Consider the following 24,844-nt stretch of genomic DNA (forward strand, 5'->3'; position numbering starts at 1 on the left):
AGGAGTGGTAAACCAGGTGTGTACCTAAATCCTTTGATGGCTCTGTTTCTTCACCTGCTATGGGGAATTCACCAACATTGTGGCAGGTATAGACGTGGTTGAAACTGCCGTATTTAAATTAAGATTTTGCTAATTTAACGTGGAAAGGTGAGTGCACAAAAGCACAAAATGACAGTAGAATAGGTGAAACTGCAGGCTGGTGGACTCATCTGTCTGCTGCACAGATATTTAATAATGTAGAAAACAAAATAAACAAATAAAAATGCTGTTTAGGTTTATTTAATTTAATGTGTATGCTCTGCCAGGACCGTAACTTTGCTCTCATCAGTCCATGGAAAACGTCAACCAGCAGGTCTGAGCGCCTGAGCAGCATGTGTCACACACACATTCAGATGTGAACATTGTTCCATCGCTGCGTAAATTGCACAGCTGCTTAGCTGATTCTGGCCTGACCCTCCTTACATGAACGCGACATGTAAGTTTAACAGTCAAAACATGGAGAGAAAAACACAGAAGCTCTGGAGCGTCATCCATGGAGCTCCGCGCATAGCGACCCTCTGCACTGCAGTGGACACACACCAGACTCCACATGGGCAGCCTCATTTTCAGCTGTTTCTCTAACTCACACACTTTACTCTGCATTTTCTCATTCAGTGGCTGTTAATATTGACTATTGTTTTATGTGAATCATTTTCTTTTACTAGAAAGATTAACTGGAGCCTTTTTTCCATCTCCGTTGTGTTTTGTGTCAACGTTCAGTGGAGCGATGATCTCTGTGTGTGGGTTTGCACCTGCCTGTGTCATACTATTTTCAGTGCAGAAAACAGTCGCGGCAAACATTTCCAGATTTGATGAATTGCATTGCACCCCCACTGTATTAATTCATTTGCATTTCCTCCTCCCATTCTTTTGCGCCCCTTATGAGATCCGCATACTTTACGTATTCATCAGCGCTAAATGGATTGTGGTAAAAAATGCTGAGTATTATGGGTATACCCTTAAAATAAAAGTGATTCCACGCTGTTTGGAGTGCTTAAAAAAGGTAATTAACGGTGTTCTTTTTTTTAGCACGTTAATTTTTCTTGTAATTAATCGCAATTAACGCATTAAAGTGGCAGCACTCGTTTTTATACCCCTAAACTTTTAGTAAATCCACCCCACTGTAGAAGTTTGAGCTACACTGTTTGACATTGTCAGAAAAGTTTGGTGTATTGCATTGTGGGATGTGGAATCGTGGAGACTGAAGCAAAGTGTTTTTTCTTCATTCCGATATTACCGAGAATACTGTACCAGGAACAAACTACAACAAAACTGGTGTCAAGTGACTAACTCAATGGTCTAAGATTCATGGGAATGAATAAAAACATGCACTGGACTCTTTTCTACTGCTCATTCGTATATGATTATCATCAAAAGGATTCTTTGTTTCCTTTGATATAGTTGATATCATGTATGCATAGTTGCCAAAGCCTTTGTATTGTGTTTGTCTTTTTACATTTAAGCTTTTTTCAACTCCTTTACACCTTCACATTGTGTGGATACTCTATCTATCTATACATATATATATATATATATATATATATATTCACACCATATCTCTAGGAGAATGTATTGTTTGTTGTCTTACGATAAACAATTGTCCCATTTGAGTTTTTTTTTTTTTTCAAAGACAAAAAAAAAACATGTAATTATAATAATTATTCATCAGTACTCTGATTATACATTGATTGTATCTCCTAGGTTAACTTTTCAAAAATATTTATTACATATTTGTAATTAAAAAAAAATATTGAACAACTGTTAAATCAGTAAGAATGAAGGAAAAACACTTTTATTCATCCATCTACAGGACTCCACATTCCACACTGCAATGCACGAATATATCAACAAATGGAGTGTTTAGGGTGGAGATGAAAACAAACCTCCATCAATTAATGTATCCAATTTTTTGGAGCAAATGATTTTCGATTTATTGTTCAACGAGGCTTTGACTATAGATTCAACTCGTGAAAAAAATTTATTTTTTAGATATTTATTTAATACATTTTGCTTCATTTTTTCCTAATAAATAGCTAAACTACTGTTACATGATGTTACATTATTTTAATTAAAATACATGTTATCATTTACTTCAATTAGTATTTTAGGCCAAATTTAGGTATTATATTTTATTCTTAGAAAATAAATCTAAATTGTATTTTTGTAGAATAGACCATTAGTAAGTTACATTTGGCATTATTTCAGTTACCCAATCTTTTTTAGTATGAGGTCACTTTTATACACGGTGAATTGTGTTTTGAGAGAATGAGTTTGAAGTTGATACTATCGAATGGATTTAGCTGGAAAACTGTTTTACAGGAGATAGCAAAACAGTGGGAAAAGCGGGAGGAGAGAGTAATCAGTTATCACTGGTGTGATTTACGAGCTGTTTTCACATTAAACATGTTATACGTACACTGACAACACCCCCAGTTTATTGCAGAATACCTGCCTGCTTCCAATAAAGAAGTGTTTCATTGTTCCTCTTCAAACGCTCTGCTGCAGGGAAGGAAATGCAATTATGGAACGATAATAATGTCTAAATGTAAAAACAAGCAGGACAAATGTGGGTTGTTGCAGGGGGGGGGGGGAGGGGACAGTTAACGTGCACTCGGATCAGCATTCCCCGTCCATGTGATTTGGTGGCCAGTCAATTCCAGAGCTGTCCAACTTATTTTATGACGATTCCCAATGTTATTGCCGACTATAATCACTAGTTTACATATGAAGTTCTCTATTGGATGGGGACGGAAAAGTGAAATATTCTGCAAACCTTCCCTGGACTCGCAAATAGGAAACATATGGGCTTTGATGGCATTGATGCTTTTTTATTATTAGTTTTGTTTTGAGTTAGTTCTGTGACTGAAGGATCCTGGGAGGCTTTCACTATCCATTAAAATATTGATTTGACAAAATAAAGCACTTTTGGAATAAAGGCCTTTACATACCTTTGAAGGTTCACATCGGCACTGTTCACACTAGAGTTATGTGAAATTTTATTGATCAGGATCGAGGAATGTTTTTATACCCTGGATGTTTTATAGGCAGGTCAGGGTTCACTAACGGTGTGATCAGTCTCTGCTGAAAACATAGAGCTAAGAGGTTTGGCCAAGTCGGTGCTAAACTTAAGCCAACTGACCTGGACACTGTCACGCATCTGAAGTGCACGCAAAACTTGTTTCCAATCAGATTTGTTTGTTCAAAGAGAAAAAAAAATATGATTTCTTTAATAAAAAAAAAAAACACACAACTTAATTCTAAGCTTTGTTCTATAACAAAAGCTGCCTTAACAAAATAATGCTCCTATGTAGACATTTAATCATTGAAGAGTTGAATTCACATTTTAAGACTCGTATTAGAGCAAAGTTACTGAATAAGTATTACATTAGTCCATGGTTTTTCAACCTTGGGGTTGCCTGAAATGTCTAGTAATTGATAAAAAAAAAATTACTGATTAAAATTATATTTTTGTTTGAAAATTCTTACTTAATTGTTTTTAATTCCATTATTATCCATCCATCCATCCATCCATTTTGTGGCCCGCTCACTCCTTTTTCCAGGGTCGGGGGTATTATTATTCAATTATTATTATTTAATTGTTATCTCAAACTAAAATATCCTCTACTTTCACTTTCTTAAATATAACTAATTATGTTTACTCTGTTTTTGTAACACAGTATAACAAAATAACACATTACTGTTATAAATATGTGACTAATATAAATGTGACTGCACATTTTATGGGATTTATTTTTCATGAGTGTGAAAGAAGAATAGTCACAATTTGTTTTGGGGGGTTTTTCTAACAATTTCTTTGGAATTTTGTTGGGATGGTGGTCGTGAAAATGTTTGAGAAAAGCTCAGTGAAGTTATTTTAACAATACAAATATGCTTTCAGATTGAATAACAAATGTTTTCCTTTTTAACTCTGATATTCTATCCTTACAGGACACACAGAATTGTGTTTTTTTTTATGTTATTTATGAGTGGTAGATATTCCAAGCTATGGGGTTGTAGTATAGTTACACAGCACTGTTCTGGGATTTAATACAGTCCATGCTGTGCAAGTCGTGCATTTCAACAGTATTGAAACCAATTGTTTGGTGTGATGGAAAAATCTGTTCTTTTTGAACACTCTCTGGTCACCTGAGGAAATTATGTCAATGTTGAACCACATGTGCACCAAAGCAGGAAACCATTCAAAGTGGCAGCATGGTCACAAGCAATAAGCCAATGGTGATTGGGCCTCTTCAGACTGGATTTATTTTAATTCACTAATCCTGTAATGATGGAGCTGTGCACTCCTGGATGTGAGGCCACTTAGTGAAGGACTGACAGCGCCTTCACACACACTGCTCCAGGAGAAAACTCACAGAGCCGCTGAAGCAGTCTGGCATCAGGATGAACCAACTATTCCTAGTAACAAGCCATGACCTATAGGATAAATAAAGATGTTCAATTTCCTAAATGGATTTAATAGGAAAAAAAAAAGTTTGGTTTATAACCCAGATAATGGGATGTTAAAAGGTTCATCTTAAGGACAAAAAGTTATTGGCATTTATATATAAATAAAGACACTTAAAACTGTTTTAAAAATGAATACAATTGACAAAAATGCTTTAAAAAGTAATATTTTTAAGAACACAATGCTTAATTTCTAAATTGCCTACATTTTTATTCATTTATTTACTTGGTTACACATGTATCCTTTTTTTAATTTAGTTTATTAGTTTGTTTATTTCCAGAGATGTAACCATTTTTTTTAAAAAAAAAAAAAAAAAAGGATCTGAAGTCAATTAAATTAAGAACATTTTCAGTTCCAATGTTACACTCCTTGAACTTCTGAGGACAAAGCTTTGGTGCCCATTGTATCCTGGGCTCTTTAATGAAGGACCGGTGCTTGGTGTTTAGCTGCTGGTGTTCATACTGAGCCCAGGAGGGAGGGAGGAGCTGCAAGAACCTATAACAGACCAAACATTCACCCAAAAAGTGAATCGCCTGGACTAATGGGGAAATTATTTATGAACTATTTGCAGTGCACCTGAAAATACCTTCAGTGAAATTATGTTTGGCAACGTGAACTGCTTTGAAGTCAATGGAGTGCAATAAAAATTAGGCCTTCATTAGAGAGCCAGCTCGTTTGAATTGAATTGGCCCAGTCTCGGTGGGTCAGGGGCTTTTAAGCAGCGCTCTGCTTCCTTTAGTCCTGGCAGCCACAAACACATGGAAGCAATTTCACTGATTCTTTGCTGTTTTTTATGATTTTTACCCTTAATTTCTTTTTTTCTCTCGCATTGCTCTATACTCCTTTTATGTTGCTCTTAGGAAATTAACACTAACCGACAAATTACTTTGTAAATAAAAAAAGGCACTGCTTAAAAACTTTGGAACCAGAAGTAGCCCAAGGGCCAGTGTTCACCCGCCAACAAAGAAATCCTTGAGAAACATTAAAATAAATCCTCCAATGGCTTGTTTTCTTTTCTTTCTTTTTTTTTTTCAAGAATACATACATTTTTTTATTAAAATAAATGTATTGCATTCATCTTGCACAAGTGCGGCATACTTGGAATGTAACAAAAACCCTTTTTTGGGGCCAAACTTATGTTTTTATCCTTTGCTTTTAAGCGACAGAAAGGCAGCTGTTAGAAGTATAAGATCTTTGTGTAATCTTTAGAACACCAGACGCACCAGAGTCCACAGGACTGTAATCTTCAGAGAAGTGAGCTAATTACTAAATCGCTTACATTTGTAAATCTTATTATTGTAAAAGAAATTGCCGCGGTGATTAAATTACTGATATTTATCTCCTAATGGCGCTGATTAGGAGGTGATGCTAATCTGTCATTCTGAAAGGCTGATATTAACGGCATCAATCTAAGAAAACAATAAACACTTAATATGAAAGAGATGTTTTGTGCACGGCAGAGACCAGATGGCCCGCTTTAGTCTGGAATGTGCATTATTCTGGCTTGCTTAGCTGCACCGCTAATGATGGGAACCACAAACTGTTGACTTTTTTAATTGAGTTGTTTTGCCCCATTAACCTGTTGTCTGACACATGGGCACATGGCTGCGAACAAGACGACTTTTCCTCAAATCTACAAGAGAAATGTAAATAAGTTAAAGATATTTTGCAATCAAACTTAAAAATACATAACGTAAATGTAAATTGTAGGTCACTAGTAATTCCATGTCTTCTTAACATTAAAAACAGACTAAAAGAATATCAATGTTTTCCCAAACACACTATTCTCCATCCACCCTTTCATTTTTGCTTATCCGCATGCCTTTTCTAAACGTACATTAAAAATCCCAAACTCCAGCGTTTGCTCAAAAGCTACAGAACTGTCCATAAATTATGCATCAGAACTATGTACATGTATTGACTTTAATAAGAGCTTTTTTTCCCCCCCTCACGTAGAAGCTTTTGTACCTGCAGAAAAATCACTGGGGTGCTTCCTGACACAAGATACACACTTTCTCCCCCTAATCACACATTTCTCTCTCGACTTCCAGCAGGAAAGAAAAATTTAAAAGAGCATAATTTAATTGATAATAGAGTATTTTTTTTTCACAGTTATTTTTGGAAATGAAGGAGGCTTTTGCTGGAACTGTCGAGGAGTGTTGATGTGAATAAGTAAACTTTGACAGAAGCTCCCCGTCTCTGTTCTAACCCTGTTTGCTTCTCTTCTATTGTGCATCTAGACAACTAATAATGCAAGTATTTTACAGTGAGCCCAACTATGAATGAATTTTCCTTACTTCCACCACTTATTCCCTCCAGCCTGACCCTGGATAAGATCTGCTGTGCTGTGCATGCATTTGTTGACTTCTCTTGCCATATTCTGGCCAGTTGGCCTCTCGTGCTTTGAGTCCATGAATGCTAACATGTCTTACCTTGCCCTAGGCAAGAAAAACAGTGAGTATACCTGGTGTTTGGCCATTCTGCTCCGGTAGTCTCTCTGGAAAGCTTAGACAGGACCCTTCAGAGTGAAACTCACAAACACACTAACAGCCTGGCAGAGGTCTCGCTGTTGTCAAAACCAAATAAACTGCTTGTCCTTTCGGGTGTCTCCTGGCCATGTGGTGCCCATCTCACAGATAAGAAGGCTAAAATGCCTGTTGACATAAGTAGACCGTTAACTCACTGGTCCTACTTGGACCCTCAGTCCCTCAAGCCATTACAGCACAATATACTGCACAGTACACATGGTAGTAGTACTCATAGAAAGGAGGAGGTCAATCAACAGCGTGAACTGTGAGTAATACGAAGAAGATGTCATCAAACAAAAATGCTTAGGTACACACGGTGAAAGATGAGTGCTAAACAGAGGGGGCAGGACACCGCTAAAATCACATCGGGGACAACTTCTCAACAGCTGCATAGGAGGGCCGTCTGTAGTGGGGGACAGAAAATGGAGGGCAATACAAGGGAACACTGATAGACTAACAGCAACAAGGGGATGGGGAGTCATCACCAGTCTAAGCATGTGCTGATTGATTCCAGCTCTTTTTAACCAGTAGGCCTTTAGAGACCTGGTAGCAGGCAGCAGGTTCACAGGAGTACCAGCAGAGTCAAGGCACTTCAAACAGCTCCCTGTGCTTTATCGAGCAACTGCATGTTATGTGGAATGCATCACCCGAAGACTCACTTAGTCTTAGTGGGCGCTCTTCTGATTGAGGTAACAGCTGGGATATGACATCAGCTAGAGTGTTGGCCATGTTTTCACTCACTGGAGCAATTCTGCTCCTAAAAGGCTCCATCAGTACCACTCTGGTGAGTTGCAGAGAGTTGCTTTTCATCTCTTTGGCTGTGCAATGCACCAGCTGGTCCGAATGCCCCATGCTCAGAGGAACAGAGACGCCAGAGAGCTGTACTCATGAGTGGCTCATTGTCTTTACATTTTAAGATGTGCTCTAGGGAAATATGAGTAGTTGGGTACATACAAACCACAAGTACACACTTACAGAAAACTATATATTGTTTTATTATTATGAATAGCTAAAAACAGCTTTATAGGATCACTTCCAAAGTCATTGGGTTCATTTTTTTTTTTGATCACTCTTGAAACTGATAGCAAGAGGCACCTATCTCTCAGGCCCAGAACAAAAATGGCTTTCATGTGGGAAAGATGTTTTCTCAACATTCTCCAGACTCATGTTTGACCTCTGCACAGGTACTTGTGAATGCATTTTCATGAGCAGAGTGGAGCTTTGTCACTCTTAGGATACAGCCTCCAGTCACTTTCCAACAGGGGCCTCTTAAAAATACTAAACTCACCCTCCGCTGAATGCAGACAGTGATTTCACTTTTGAATATTTGTACCATCAAATATTGGAGAGAGAAAAAGTATTTTCCCACTGTGACACTGAGGGACCAATTGAGAGAGAAATGTATTTGCAGAGCTCCGTTAGTGTCTATGAATCTGTGGTGAACAAAAGGCGATGCCTGGAGTCAGTAAATCACAAGGGTGGAAAAAACATAGGCAAAATGCAGCTACAAAGCAGCTTATCACTTTTAGCATGAGCTTATTGGGACTCATGCCTTTGCATCGGCTGCTGAGAGATTGAGTTGAGCTATTTGAACTGGTTTAGACTGATGGTTAGTCAGGGGTATTCTGATGAAACGCAGTGACATCGTCAAGCTCACACCCTGTTGCTGTTTGGATAGTCTTCATGTAAGAAGAGATAAACACATTGGATGGATGCATATTCTAATGTATGTGTATTCTGGCTTGAAAATTCTTTGAAGCTTTATTCAAATTTTACAATTAGATGTTGATGATCAATTTTATGTCTCATAATAACAATGAGTACATACAGTATTATTAATTACAGCTGTCCTGAAATATTCAAAAGTTGACAGGCATGAGTAAAACTGGGAGAGTAGCATCAAATGAACCAGCAAGTGTTGTGCAACAACTTCCTGTGGCTATAGCTTCAGCGTTAGACAGTGACAAAAATGCTCATTCTCGGCGTGGTTGCTCTTGTGATGTTCCTGGTTGCTTTTGTGGGGCAAGAAAACAGCCCGACCTGTATTACTACGCTTTTCCGACGGACCCAGACCAAAGGAGGCGGTGGATCTAAGCAGTTAGGAGGGATGAGGGTCCGGAATCTGTATTCTACACTATACCGGCACTTCACTCAGGAGAATTTTGTCAGCGGATCCAGTCATCATCAGCCGTCTTAAAAGTGGAGCTGGTCCATCTTTCTTTCCCTGGAATAATTTTATTGCACCACCGTAGAACGCGTCCGCCTTCGAGAGGGCTCAGACACGGCAGCTTGTCCTCTCACAGCAAGCTAGCTATGCTAAAGCTATGGAGCTGCTACGGCACATCCACCCACAGGTAAATAAGACAAACACATATCAGAATATTAAAATATCATTTAAAGGTCTATAACATTCCTCTCTTTAAACATTCCGAATATTTCAGCAGACTAAATTAGGTTTCTTTATTACAATGTTATCTTGATAGCTGTGGCTATATTCTTCATGGAAGAACTTATACTCCTTATCAAGTTTATTTGTTCGGGTATTCGCCGCTGCGATTGCCTCCGCATCAGCGAATGAAAAAGCTGGCAAGTTGAGCAACGCTGTTGAAAAATTAAGAGCCATTTTTCCTTTGATCCGCAATAACAGGAAGTTACTCAGCACCAGGGGGCGCTACTTCCGGTTGTCGTGAAAAAGGTCTATTGGGAATGGGCCACACCTGGGTGCAAAACATGAGGCAGCTAATCACTCTTGAAACAATACCCACACACTTAAACTTTAAGACTCAGAAACTGCTAAAAGAGGGCCAACAAGGCTAAACACAGACACTATTTGTAGGTTGAGATGTTAAGAGATTCATTCAGGATCAAAACTCAATCATTCCATTTTGACCACGGCTTTAAATTTTAGATTCAGCAAATGAAGCAGGGCTTGGGTTTTTAATGGCCATAAGTCAATTTTAAACCAATATTTATATCATTATTTAGACAAACAGATAAAGTGCATAACCATTCAATTGAAAAGCTTCATGCCAATAACTTGGTGGTTTACCAATTCCAGACAAAGTGAGAGGTCTTGCCCAAATAAAAAAGTATTTCACGGTCTTGTTCACGACTGGTAGAATGAAGTGGGACATCACCTGGAGTGGTGTCTGCAGTTATTATGCGGACCCTTAACTGTTCTGTTGTTGTGAAGCAAGATCCAAGCTAGAAGGCGAATCTCTCGTCTACCGGTCAATTACCTATAGCCATGAGCTTTGAGTAATGACCAAAAGAACATCACAAGTACAAGTGGCTGAAAAAAGTTCTCTCTATTGGGAAGCTTGGTAATCCGAGAGAGACTCAGAGTAGAGCTGTTGCTCCTCTACGTCAAGAGGAAGGGAGAGTGGTTTGGGAGAGTCCTGTCTGGGCTTCTCTGCTGAGTATCTTACCCTCACGATCCGGATAAATGGCAGACAGCAGAACAAACAGAAAAAAGCTTTAATAAAGGAAAACTTGCATAAGGCAGTATTGAATTAAAACAATTCCCTCTTTGAAACAATGATTGCTACATCCCAAAGTGGTCTATTGAAACATGCATCAGAAAGGGTAAGTTCTTCAGCAGTAAATTGTTAACTGAAATACACCTTTCTACAAAATGGATTGTAGAATTTGATGAACACATTTCAATAATGTAAAACCAGTTTGATGCTTTTACTGTAACTCGTGTGTTTCTGTAACAACAACAAATCTAAAAGTGCAAGAAGCAGGAGCAAGAGCAGGACACGGCGGAATATAGCCAGGAGTGGAGGAGATCCGACTGAAGAGAGCAGACCGCAGGTAGTGCACAGCAGTTTGTCCACAGAGTTAAAAAGCCATTGCAAGTTCTCACAACACACTAAACATCCATCCTCTGAAGCCTTAAAGGAATAAGCACATTGTGACCGTCTCGAGCGACCTAAGCTTCTCTTTGTTTCATTGCCAAAATCAGGCTCACAAGACTGTTGCATGTTACTCAGGCCTAATCTCACATCACTGCCCTGTCATACAGAATTAGGTTCTTCAATCAAAGCTAAAGTTTGAGAAAGGCATGAGAAAATGAGAGAGGCAAAGCAGTTACATGAGTTACCCTCATGTACTATTAGGAGTAATTACATTGGATTAATATAATGTCAACTCTTAAAAGCCATCAACATCTGGAAGAATATTTTGTAGATCATTTTTTTTATGTAACAGATTTTACAATTATAAATCCTATGTTTGCCAATGATTTGCAAATGCTATTTAATTGCAAAGGCTGCCCAGAAGTGACTAAAATGCTTCTTTTTTTGGTCATTTTGATACAAGTAAAGTTTTTTCTAATTCTGTTTGGTGGGCGCATCCCTCAGTGAGTGAGCACGCACGCACACACACACACACACACACACACACACACACACACACACTCATCTCTCCCACACACAAACATCAGCTCCCTGGTTCATTAGCCGACCTTTAGTTACCGAACAACAATCAGGCCTGTCGTTCGCTGGCTGGGCTGAACAGCCAGGAACATTCCCCAACTAATGATTGGTTAAAAAGGCCTGACAGCATGTTACAGCCACAAATGTAATTGAATACAAGCTCTAACAAGTCTTTGAACAGGGCGAGAAAGATTTCATAAACTCGATGCAATTTGGTGGGTGCATGTAATGAAAATAATGAACATGATTCCCTCACTTTTTCAATTTATAATTGATGTTTTTGGGGGAGAAATAATAAAGCAGATTGAGGCCGACACAGAGAGCGGATCAGTATCAAAGATTTTGATCCTTTATCCCTTAGAGTAAGGGAAAAACATTTCCTTGATATGATTTAGCTGTTTACATACCAATTTGTTTGGTTTTCAGTTCATATAGTCAAAGTGATGTTTTTCTCTCTGGTGATAGCTGGTGATATGTCAAAGAGGGGATGCCTGATTAGATACTTTTTTCAGGCATTTTATATTTTAGGCCCTATCCTTAGATGCCCACGTATTTGTAAAAATGTGTAAACTGATGTGTGTAATATCTAGGTGTTTCCATTCCAGCCTATTTACCAGTGTTTTTAGTCTTCGTTAAAACCCAAAATTGCAATTAAAAGTATGCGGCGATATCTTTACTCTTGTTTTGCATTTGTTTTCATATAACTGAGTGAATCTTTTTCTTTTTGAGCTATAATGTTTGTTCCCTTGCTGCAAATTTAGTAAAAAGTTGAAACAGTGTAAGGAAAGTTTTCTGTGGCCAAAATTAGGACAAGAATAAATCGGACATTAAAGGCAAACGCGAAACAAGTCAAGTTATCAGGACTAATGTCACAGAGTGAACAAATGAAAGGCTCAAATGATGTATTGGACCAAATTACACAGAAAACAATCAAATATTAAACGAGGGTATACCATGTTTCCACTCTGACATCAAGGGTACACTTCCTGTAATCACACGAGTGTTCATCGTTGCTTCCATTTAGTGTAAGTCTAATAAAAGACATGTCAGAGATAGGAGATGAATCCCAGCCTGGTCGCTCATTACCCATGGGGGACCGAAAGAGTACTGGGCCTAATAAGGACATGACTTAGGCAAATAAGGCCCTTATGATAATAGGGTTGCACGTAATAAGGCATTTTTTTCTCTTGTTTGTTTTCTTATTTTGGGCCATATTTTGCCGCCATGGCCACTGAGGGGGAAAGGGTGCATTTGATTGGTTCTCTTCTTTGATTTTAATCTGGGAGCTCTGAACGTTCGCTTGATGTGTGCTTTGAATCCAGTAGGGATGAATCGAGACTAGGCCTGAATTTTTAAACAAGGTCCTTTTCGGAGTATATTTTATACGAGTATCGTTTTTTTGTTGTGTGGGTAGTCAATGGAATTAATAACCTGTGAGACTAGGCTGCAAGTTTCCCAAATTAGGTTAAATGGTACCAGTAATGGAAATGTATAGAACAGAAAATGTGTTTAATGCTTTACCAATAAACAAAAAATGTGCATATTTATTTAAAAATACAATTGAACTACCTTTTTTGAATGATTTTATACCTTAAAAGACAATCCGTGGGGTGCAGCCATTTACCGGACGGATGTGACGTCAAGTCGTTGGTTCCAGCACAGTGTTTACATTAGGTCCTACCTAAGTTCTCAGATTTTCTTTCCTTAGGTTTTTGTAGTGCCTATTTTCACCACATTTTCTTTAATATCAATTTATGTTAAGCTGTTATTGTGAGCTTTTGCTGCACATCAGAGCAGCCACAGCCGACAGTCAGCTGCACTGTTTACATCCCAGACATGAGGGAGATTAAGCTGACACATGTGAGTAGGAGAGTGAGACAAGAGACAAGTCTGGGAGGACATTTAAGTGATTATGAGGAGAAAAATCAGGTAGAAAAGTACCCGTCAGAATGAGATGCAACGTCCCAACGTCACTAAGTTGAGTATAATGGTGGCGATCGTTTTAGTTTTTTACTCCCTGCTGCTCTACGAGTACCAGACTAAACCTCTAATGTTACATATATAATCTTTTGATAGAGCTTGCAGTCAAAATTCACTTTGGCACCCTGTAATACAGTGGTTCCCAAACTAGGGGAAGCCTGATGTCATAGCAGTGGGGGGATGAGAATGGCTTTACTGATTATTAAACATGAACAATAGAAACATGTTTTTTCACTTTGCATCTTTATCATCACTGTTCCAAAAAAAAAAAAAATGTGATTGCACACTCAACGTTATTCTGATGTGTTTTGAAGAAACTAATTTTCTTGAAAAGTTGTTTCTATGAGGGGAGACCTGAACCACTATTTTAATGACTCAATGTGTAAACTATTCTATTAATTGTTTCAAATGACATGCGTGTGTGTTGAAAAAAAGCCATCAGAAAATCCTTTAATGATTTCTCTTATAGCAGAACTCATAGGGATACATCAAAGCATCTCACCTCTGAGGAAGACTGGCAGTTGACAGTAGAAACAATTCAGGAGATAAAAATTGGCTGAAAAACTTTGTCTGAATAAACAAAACCATAACATATATTGTGTGTGTTTGAAGAATTTCTTGTTAGTATTAAGAACAGAAAAATCCATACACTGATAGCCATCAATTTATCAATGACAAATCCCTCTTTAGAAGCTCTTTGTCCACTTTAAAATCTTTGGTAATGGGATTATTGTGGATACTTTCAATTAGAGGTTCAATCAGCCGGTTCATGCGGTTCATTTTCAAGTCATAAGTATGTAGTTGATACAAATACACAAAATGACAAGACACACAACAAATCAAAGAACACACAAAATAAAAAACAACACAGCAATAAGACACAAAGCACACCAAATGCCTTAAAAAAAAATATATATATATATATATATATATATATATATATATATATATATATAGAGTATAAAATAAAGTATTTGGTATAAACAAGAATTAAAGCTAGCTGCAGTGAAGCTGCTACAAAGAACTATGAACAATTGTAAACAAGGACAACACAGAATTAGGCAACACAAAATTACATGCAGCTACTGAGCCCATACGTTGCCTAAGATGGCAGCAGATGAGAACGTAAGGAGAAATAATTTGACAGTGAATTAGTGACAGCCACTCTTTCTTCTCCACTCCTGTAGCTCTTCGCTCTAATTGCACTGTGGACATCTCACAGCACATCAGGGAATTTCACCCACGTTCTGGCACAGATTAACAGTCCCACTATGCTTTGTTGCTTGTTGATTTGCATGATAATTAGTTGGTGGCAGTGTGTATTACTGTATTTTAATTTATTATTTCACAAATATAGGTACATGGGGAGACGACAAGCTCGAGCTAAAGAAATGGAACAATGTGCATTAATTAAAATAATTAAAGACTCAAATGAACTTTGCCTTGATGTGTTTATTCAATTAACAGGCAAAAACGGCAGACGTCTGTTTGACTTTATAGCAATTATTAAATCTGTTTCGCTAATTTAGTCTTATTCATCTCACAGTCTTTAAACATAGAGGAAACATCCTCATTCGCTTGAAATGCTCCTTGTTCAGAAGACAACATGAATCCTATGAAGTTATTTGAGTTTATTTCCTACCATTATATAATTTGATCTACTTGAAACCAAAACTAACTGCCATTGCCATTTTATTAGCCTACAGAAAACCTACAAAATTATTGTTTACGTCTCTAACAATGTTTACCTGCCATAAATATAAATTATATTGTGATTAAGTTTGTACAAATTGTTTAAGTTATTTGATTTCATGGATATGGATTCATTTTATGTTAAGGAACACATGAGAAGTGACCTTACTCGCACCTGTTGCACAAGCACAAGTTCTATTTCATCCCTGCTTCAAGCACTGAATGATCATTCTTGAGCATGCGCAGGTCGAGAAAATAATAACAACAAAGTCACCTGTGACCTCCGGTGACCAACATGAGTCTATAAAGTCATGTGACACCGGAAACCCAGTACCTTTTGTTCTTCTCATGTATGGTCGAGTGCTACTCTTTGAAAGGACTCCACGACTGCTGTGTTTTTTCTGCAGTTCACTGCTTTCGGCCCGTGACCTGTGGTAGGAGCTGCGAGCGCATCTCCCCCTCCTGGGCTGTGTGGGCTGCTGCCGCGTGCTGTGTGTCCCTGGTGAGTATTTTCCTGTTGCTGTTTACGGCAAGGAGTGGGTTGAGTGTCTAGTGCCGTGTTCGCTGTGACTTTTTGTTAATCAAAGTACAGCCGTGTTTCGTCTTGCGTGTGCGTTTTCTTTCTGCCTAACAACGCTGCCGTGTTTGGCTTCCCCGTTTTTGGTAACTTATTGCTATCGGCAGTGGTTTATTCCCTGCTCGCTTTACTGTTTGACTCCACCAGTGACGTCTTCGCTCGGGTGAGTTTATTTTTGTTTTTCGAGTCACAAGTGGGGTCTACGACTCGACAACAAGTTGAGCTGTCCTTGTTGTAAGGACTGACGCCGCTGGATTTAAACGAAGGGCACGATTTGTGCACCGCGTGCCTTGGTAATGACCACCTTCGGGACAGCCTCACCGAAACGGCATGTATGGACTGTCGAGTGATGCCGCTGTCCTTGCGTAATGCCCGCTTGGCCGCGTACGAGGTCTCTACGAGTTGGCCACAGGAGCTGGTTTCCTCTCCACTTCCAAATAAGCAGGCCAGGGAGGCTGGGCACTCCACTGCGGGAGCCGCCCCTCCACTGCACAGAAGCTCTCCGCTACAGGAGCTGCTGCCTCTGCCAGAAAAAAAATATAAGGTGGGTCGTCATTCGGGATTGGCGGTGAAGGTCGACAGTTTGTCATTAGAACTGGCCCAGATGAAGGCTCTCCTCCAGACCTTTCATGGAGCTGGTCCTAATCACGGTGGAGCTGTGCTGCGGCCTGAGGATGAGGCGTTTATTCATGACGAGGACGCTCTGTCCGTGGCTGCGTCGGACTTGCATTTTCAAGATGCTGACCGGCATTTGCCTGAACCGGGGGACGTGGATACGGAGGCATCAGAACTGGGCACGAGCGCTTCCAATGTCTCAGCGAGGTATGGTGAGGGTGCTGCCATATCTGCCATATGTACCGCGCTGGCGCGTTGGCAGCTGGACGCTCCCCCCACACAATCTACTGCCTCCAGTGATTATTTTTTTAGGTGGCAGGCTTTGTCTGCTTCATTTTTAGTTCCCCCCTCAACGGAGTACGTTGGCCAGCTTCATGCCTGCTGGACCAACACAAAGGCTTTTTCGAAGCCTACTGCCAATAGATTCAAGCAGGGTCTTGTCGACACGTTTCTGCAGGCTTTTGCGTTTATGTTGAGGGAACTCGGCTACCCCCGAGGGCTTTCCCTCCCTCAGCGGAGACTTGTGTAGTTCCTCATCGACCGATTACAAGATCTGACCATTTTCACGGCGTTCAATCTAGGACGCAAGCCACCCGTCTGCCCCGCATAGTACGACAGAGTTGGCAACCCTCCCGGCCCACTAGGGGACGCAGGTGAGAACCGCGGGCTGGCGGTCGGTCATTTCACCCCGGAACAGCTCCAATATTGGCTACTCACACCCAGGACGTGGGTTGTTGAACATGTTGTCCGGGGGTTACAGGCTACAGTTCCACCGCCAGCCTCCCGTTTCTGACCCGGCCCCATCACTCACATCTGCGACCCAGCCAAAGCCCAGGCACTACAAATCAAGATTCTGACCTTGCTGGACAAAGGCGTGATCGCGCCTGTGGACCACCTGCAGGATCCAAGGTTTTTTTTTAATTCAAGATACTTTCTGGTCCCAAAAAGGACCGGAGACCTGCGTCCCGTGCTTGATCCGTCATAGCTTGCACACCGACGTATGTTCTTGCGAGCGTCGCGTCAGTGTCTTGCGGCTCCGACTCCATGGAGTGACAGATTTTGGCTTGAGCAGGGCGTCTGACTGGGGGTTTGTCCCCCTCGGTGAGAAGTTGTGTGTACGGATGCGTCGTACACGGGCTGGGGTAGAACGTGGCAAGGCCGAGTAACACAGGGTGCATGGTCCCCTCAATCAATGCGGAAACACAAATGTTCTGGAGTTGCTTGCGGTGCATTTAGCACTTAGTCAATTTCTGTCGTATGTGAGGGGCCGACATGTTTTAATATGATCGGACAACACCTCTGTGGTCTACCACATTGGCCACATGGGGGGAGCCAGGTCGGTCAGGTTGACGGAGGTGACGGGTCGCCTACTCACGTGGGCGTGGCCTCGGTTGGCCGGACTGCGTGCTACACATATACCAGGACCACGGAATCAGGTGGCCAATTTCGGAGGTGGTACCAGATTTGGAGGGCCTTTGGTAGGGCAGAGGTGGATCTCTTTGCTTCAAGAGATTGCCCTCTCTGGGAGACAACACCAGCCCGATGGGCCGCATGTCCTGCTGTATGCCTTGCCGCTCGTTTTCCCGATGATTCTCCGGGTCCTTCAGGACAAACACCAGCTCCTCCTGGTGGCTCCATTCTGGCCGGGGAGGACTTGGTTTCCATGCCAATGCATCTCCCGGGGAGGGTAGACCTATAGTCTCAAAATGGTAAATGGACTTGATTTATATAGCGCTTTATCCCCACACTGAAGCAGTCTCAAAGCGCTTCACATATCAGCTCATTCACCCAATCACTCTCACATTCATGGGGGGGCCGGGTGTTACACCCCGAGCTCACTCGCCTCCAGCTCTGGGTCTGGCGGAGGCATTGAAAAATAAACCCTTTGCTTTCCCTCTGATACAGTCAGATGATGTGTGAAGACCTTGGTAGATCTGGTTCAGAAAAAAAATGACAATGTAATACAGACTTTGCGATAGATCAGAAAGCTACCCGCTCCAATCAGCCGCATGCATCCATGCTACTATAAATCCAATCATGTAGCTGTCCTTCACGGAAAACATGAACAGACACACCACCTTCCACTTATTCCAGGAATCCATCGTGCATCTGGCCGCAAATGTTCTGTCCAGACATGCGGGCTCACCTCTGCCCAGTCTTTTTGTCAAAAAAATGTGATTGATTGCATTGAGAAACCAGCTGACAACTGAGAGAGAGTCTCCTATTAAATCAACAAGGCCGAAGACAAAACAAGCAGCAAGGGCAGATAGGGAGGATATTGGGAGCAGAGAAGAATGTAACCGCCTTCACCGAGTAGCAGAAGACGAGGTGGTTATATATAATAGTTGTACAATGATTTTAAGTATTTTGAATTTATAGATGTATAGGATATTACAGCATTTAGCCATTTTCTTTAGGCTGGACACTTACGGAGTGAGTCAACTAACTAAGAAATCATAATCTACCTTCTTCACTCTTCAAAGAACCAAAGGGAACCATTTAGTTTTTTGATGGAAGCCAATGGCTGATAAGAGCTTTGATTTGAGTGAGGGTGCTATTTGCCAAGAGAAAGCCTGAGGATGAGGCCTGATCGCGCTGGCAATAGAGCCAGCTATCAGCTGGCATCCAAGGATAATTGCTTCCCATGGTAAGAGCTCATTGGTCAGGAAGGAAGAATTGCTCACTGTGGAGGGTCGACACGGGAATCCATTTCACCGCAGCCCGATCATAATTGTTTCGTGAGTGCGAGGATACTTGTTGCCAATCTGTGTGACGGCCAAGCTCTGATTGACACCCACTGACTGAAAGGACCAGGAGATGGAGAGAGGAGGAGAAAGCTTGGAAGGCCTTGAGTATCACAACGACTATTATAGAATGGCAAACGGAGAGGGGTGACAGGAAGGTAATGGAGAAGAAGAAAGTGCCTGAATGATCACAATCATGCTGTTCCTGTTCAATCGCATCTGATTGTTTTCCATTTTCATTATTTATTCACTCAAAACCCGACCTTTCCTTTGGTGAATGATCATTTACACAGGTCAATAATGCAGTATCCATGTTACGAGGAAAAAAAGCCAAGCCCAATGATTTTCTTAGCCCTTTACCCTAAGGGGGATTTGTTTATTTATCTTCCTTAAGCTGGAGGAAAAACTATGGATTCGTAATTGATAATATAATCTCCTTACATGGACAAAAATGTCTGTTTGCTTCATCAAAGAGAATCCCAACATTGAGTGTGATTAGTATACATTCTATGGCTCAATTTGCTCTTTCAGACAAGTTCATACCAGTAATCCTCCTGCTTTGTAAAATGACTCAGATCTGTTTGGCAAATGGAACCAGAGAACTTATCACTCACCTGTCCAAAGCTAATTCCAGCCTGTGTCAGGCACAGAATTGGATTTAAGGACAGTGAAGTTGTGCAGGTCCATCTGTTGTCAGCAGGTCTCAGTGCCCATCTCACATGTCACTCTGAAGCTGGGTGAGCAATGTAAAATCCTAACAGGATTAAGCACCATCACAGGGTGTGCCTGGCCCTTGACAAATCACAGATGACACATTCTATTCCCCATATATCCCAGTACTTTAGGTCAGGGTTCCTGAGAATCTTCAAATTAATGTGTTGTACAGCGTTGAGAAAGCCGGTGGGGACCCTGACATGCAGTGATGTGCCATTATCTGTTTGGCAGGTCTCACTGTGTGATAGCTACATATCGGTCAATGACGTGATGCCTACATTTTCTGTCCAACTACATTTGTGAGTTAAAAAAAGGTTTAAATGCATAAAAAGAGACTATATACATAGTACCTTCTATATATGCGCTCAATTTAAACTAAAAAAAAAAAACCCAAACAAAACATTACTTCTCTACTTTATTCTGTAGTGTTTTGCAGTCCTATCTCCCTCCTAATATCCCATTTTGTGAAATATGGTGAAAATCTATATGTATATATATGAACCCACATAAATGAACGAACAAAAATGTGGCTTTTCCTCCTATGTTGGATACTCACAAAATTCTAAACAAGTCACCTTTACAGGTCATTCAATAAGGTCAGTGTGTTTATCTTTCATATAGGAATGGTTACAATAAAACTACAAATCATGTCTTATATTCTGGCTGGTCGGGGTCATGGGTGAGAGATAACCCTGAAAATTTACTCCCCAGGCTGAAATGACTGCCTCAGTTGTCAGCCAAGGCCTGCTCAATTCTCTGCCTTGAGGCATTCAAATTGACAGGTCTCATTATGTGTGAACTCCCAAAATTCCCCTTTGCATTCCATGGCCTGCCAGTCTCCACCTGCCTGTCCATCTCGCTGCAGCATCACCTCAGCACCCACGCACTGTCAACCACCAGCCTCTCACCTACTGCTATAGCTAGGGAACCACCGCAGAGGTGGGAGTCTGCCTTTGTGTGTGTGTGTTGGTGGGGGGGGTTTGAGGAGTGTGTGGGTGTGTAGGCAGTGGCAGCTTTTATAGAAAAGGCCCAGCTATCTGCTGACAATCTGACAGGGGTCCTCTTGTAAACAAACTGCAACAACTGGTGTGATCTAACCTATATCAGTGTGTTGCAAATTAGAAAAGGGGACTCGCATGCACACAAACAGCCACCTGCATATAAACTCATGCAGGTGCCTTCACATATCAGCATATACGCACACACACAAACAAGCTTCATGGTACTGTAGCAGAATCTTAAGTACCTAGTGCAAACTGTATGTTTGTTGGGGAGGCACAGGCAGAGTACTGATGAGTGGCTCATTATGGCAAACACCAGCACTACACAGTGAGTATCGCATAATCAAAGCCTGGGGGTACGTATTAATTATCCTTTTGAATAGTGATGAAATTTTAAAAAGCTTCTCCTTAAGGCTCACATCACGGATAGATGAAACAAAGCGCGGCACAGCTTGCGCGCCGAGGCTCACATGTGTTTTTACATCTGTTCAGGATATTTCAATTTGATGCTCAACAAGATGAGACTGAGATTAAAGGATAATAATGTGTCATCCTGCACATAAGCAACTCCTCCGGAGCAAGTAATAGCACATCAGCAGCCAGCCAGGCAGGCATGGCAGGCAGCGTGACTTGTGGAGGAAAAGCTAACTAACAGCCATCATATAGGCAAAGTCAATCCAGACATGCGTCACACACAGCAGCTGACTGGGACAGAAGGAAACCCATTTAAAGCAAGGAATGGAGCAGAGAGGGGTGTGTGTGTGTGTGTTGAGATTTGCCTGAAAGAAATATTTATGAGCAGCTTTTCTTTATTTATTTTTTTTTAAAGAAGGCATCTTTAATGAACATGTTTTAAGATTGTTTCACCATCTATAATTTATCAAGCAAGGCTTTGTCAAGGAAAAAGGGGAAAGTGTTGGTTCGTACACAAGGATCCGTGACCATGAGGTGCCTACTGAACATCTGCTTTGCCAAAAAGGTGTCACTATACTCAACACGCCCCTTCTCAAAAAGAGGGACTCATGGAAGTGCGAAAGATGGAATGTGACAATTACTAAATTTTAACTAATTTTACATCCAAGCTTTTCTTCTTCTTATCCATATTACTCATATTATGTAAAATGCATATTTATTAAATATGTGGGTCTTCAATATTTATCAGACAAATGACTGTTTGTGTTCTACAGTCATTCTTAACTATTTCATTTTACATTTCAATATGTTTATTGTTGTAATTTTAGATGGAGCCAAATAATAGAACAATAAGTATTCCAAAAGAATGCATTTAAGGATGCACTGACTAGTGGGCCTTTGTTGTCATGGTAACAGTAGTCATCATACAGTGATAAAAAAAAATGTTACTAGTGCATGATGCTCACACACGTGACACAAACAGAAGTGTGTTGCATTACCTTGTTAATCAAAGCCAGTAAAAGTCAGCCTAAGCAGACGGATGGATCACTGCAGGATGTTTGTCAAGGTGAAAAAAGCAAGCATACATTTAATAATTACTACAAAAGACACTTTTTTTCTCCCCCGTTTACAAAATAAATAAAATAGAAGCTTTAACAACAAAACATGGTGCATTCGCAGGATGTCAGACAACTATTGTGCAGATGTATTTAATAATTACTGTTATTGTATTACTGGTATTAGTACCTCAACCAAGGAGGTAATAAATTCACCCACATTTATTTATTTATTTGTTTGTCTTTTAGCAGAATTACGTCAAAAATACTAAACTGATTTTGACTAAATTTGAATCAAAGACAGACCATGTATGATTCCATTAAAGTTTGGAGAGGATCCAGATCAATATACTGATGCTGGATCAGTTTCTAAAAATCAAACAATCCCGTTTTCTTATTATTGATGAAAAATAATATTTCAGTTTGTATTTAACCAATCTTTATGAAATTTGACTAATTTACGGTATGTCCGGTTAGTTCCTCAGTTAACCCACCAGGTTTCATCTAGATCAGATCCAGGTTGCATATTTCTTCTGGATTTTTTGACAAAATAAGGGTGCCCATATATCTAGACCGACTGTATCGTTATTAATTTGGATAGAAATTTCCTTTAAAATATGAATGATCATGGTACCGTGATCAGGATCACTTATCCAAATAACAAAAACTATCTGGCCAAGAAGATATTTGGCTCTTCTCTGGGTGCTCTGGTTAATGAAAGATCTTTCTTAAAGCATCACAGGCCAACAAACCCCCAAATTTCATACTTGTTCTAATCTAGTTTGGAATAAGGCCCAAACTTTGCTGTATCTACTGTACAGTAGTTGGATGAGTTATTAGAAACTTATGCCAGCAGAAAATATCCTAAATGACAACTCGAAAATAAAGTACCACCAATATCATTGAACTATTGCAACTCAACCACTAGGTGTGTAAAGACCCATCGGTCGGGATTTATACGATCCAATCAAATCAATGGAAACTCAAACCATCAATCAACATTTTGGTTGAACATAATTTTCTGTAAAATGTCTGGAACTGTTCAGCTACAAATTGTTAAAACATCAAAATTGCTTGGTATTTCTCTTCTAGCTTTAGGTGAAATGTAAACGATTGTGTTAGGGCAGTCCCTGTCAATACGTAACACGTATCCATATACCGGCATTATATCCGTACGCAACGCCCCTCATTGGCCAGTTTAGGTCACGTGATATGTGCACGTGCACCACGTGACCTAAACTGGCCAATGAGACGCTACGCACATGTACTTCCGTCTTTATTAATCCGTCAACTACATTACGGACTAACTAATCCTAAACTACGTTACGTACCAACTAGGCCTATCCGCACGAAATGGTCACTTGACTACCGGTAACGTCATCTTTTGTAGGGATAGAATGCTGGTATATGGATACGGATTACGTACTTGGAGACACTTCCTTGTGTTAAATGGGTAAATGATATTGTCTTCTTTAGATCGAAGGCCCATGAATTGATGGTGCTTGTCCAAAGAAACAATATTGTATCTTATTAAACTGATGATTTCACACCCCTATCAACCACACTTCCCAGCAGGATCGTTGCAGATCCATAACTATCTGGCGATCCAGAACTCGTCAACCCTAAACAAGGTAAGAGGGTATAAAAGCTTAATTCTAACGTAATCATTTTTAAATATAAAACAATGTTTGATACTTTTTATTAGTTACTTAACAACTCATAGTTTAAAGGGTATGTGATCTTTATTCAGATGAATACATTCAAAGCCACATGGAGTCCAAATATTTATCTTCTACCCCTGCTTATCGAGGTGACTCAGGACGAAACACACTTTAACAGATCACCAGCGTCCTTCGCAAAGCTAACAAACTTACGTTTATGACTCGTGGCATTGAGGAAGTGACTGGTTGGACCAGTGCGCAGAGATAATGGAGCAAGCAGACAGGTAATGGTGTCCAAACATACATCTATTTCATTTAAAAAATAAATCAAACTGAAATAACCAAAAACCAAGAGAAGACTGATATGGATTGAGATGAGGCTTAGCAAGCATCAGTCATCACACACACACCTTAGATATTAGAAAGAACGAAGGAGGCAAACTGACTCCTCCCTCTGTCTTGACCCACAGAAACTCTGTCAATCCTTTGCACCTATTCTCCAAAAATCTGACGTATAAAACTGTGAGAAATATTGACAAACAAAACCAACAACTCTAGACTACCGAGGGTGTAACCACATAAATACATGGAAAGCAAAAATCAGCAGGGGCACAAACCTTGGTCTCTACAATGCAAGCTAGCATGAATGTTAAAGGACTTACTTTAGAGCCTTTTTGCAGACTTGTTCTTGACACGATCCAAATGCAAGAGATTGTAGCAGGAGGCAGGCGTAGCGTTCATAATGACAGTCCATGTTTGATTATCAAAGCTGATCAAATCCAAGGAGGCACCAGTAAACCAGGCCACAGGAGATAACGCACCGCAGCAAACAAAGAGGGTGACATTAACAACGAACCAGCAGCCATTCTGTGTCCAAACACTCAGCTCAATACTAAGGGAGGCCTGATTGGGAACAAGCC

Source organism: Gouania willdenowi, chromosome 21 (assembly GCF_900634775.1).
Source record: "Gouania willdenowi chromosome 21, fGouWil2.1, whole genome shotgun sequence".
Taxonomy (NCBI): domain Eukaryota; kingdom Metazoa; phylum Chordata; class Actinopteri; order Blenniiformes; family Gobiesocidae; genus Gouania; species Gouania willdenowi.